The sequence below is a fragment of the Corvus brachyrhynchos genome, unplaced genomic scaffold (assembly GCF_000691975.1).
Source record: "Corvus brachyrhynchos isolate BGI_N302 unplaced genomic scaffold, ASM69197v1 scaffold633, whole genome shotgun sequence".
NCBI lineage: Eukaryota > Metazoa > Chordata > Aves > Passeriformes > Corvidae > Corvus > Corvus brachyrhynchos.
In genome coordinates, this window is record NW_008237435.1 from 1,087,309 (window position 1) to 1,088,061 (window position 753).

A 753-nucleotide genomic window follows, 5' to 3' on the forward strand; every position below is an offset into this window, starting at 1 on the left:
AATAACAGCTTTATGAAGTGTGTTTCCGCAAGTTGTTTAATTTATTGATTGCACACAGTCACTCTACTGAGTGCTGCCTGTTTATATTCACCTACATAGATATGGCAAAATCATCTGGTGCGAAGGACAGGGGTTATTCCAGTCCAGGAAAGGAAAACGTAGAATCCAAAAATGCTCTGACTTAAAATACGTCCACCTTCATTTGGACTCGTACACCTCCAGACCAGCAGTGCAGGGGAATCAGATGATCCGTGGCAGAGTAGCACACAGGGAAGTCCACAGAAAGAGAGCCCCTCGCCAGGAGGGCCCCGCGGCTCGCAGCGGCGCTTCTCCAGTCGCGGGTGCCCAGCGCCCCGCGGCCCCGAGCCCACGCAGCAGCGCCTGCCGCCGACCCCAGGCCGACCTGTGGTGGGATCTAGTGCCAAGGCACGGAGTAATGGGACAAACTGAAAGGGGAGAGATTTGGGTTAGATACCAGGAAGAAATTCTTTACTGTGAGGCTGGTGAGGCACTGAAGAGGCTGCCCAGCGAGGTTTCCGGATGCCCCATCCCTGGCAGTGATCAAAGCCAGGTTGGAATGGGGTCTGAGCAGCCTGGTCTGGTGGGAGGTGCCCCTGCGTCTGGCGGGGGTGTTGGATCTAGATGATCTTCAAGGTCCCTGCCCACTCCTTAACATTCTATGGTTCTGTCATTCCATGACCCTCCCGCCGGGGCACACCAGGCGTGAGGGGAGCCCGGAGGAACGCGCAGTGC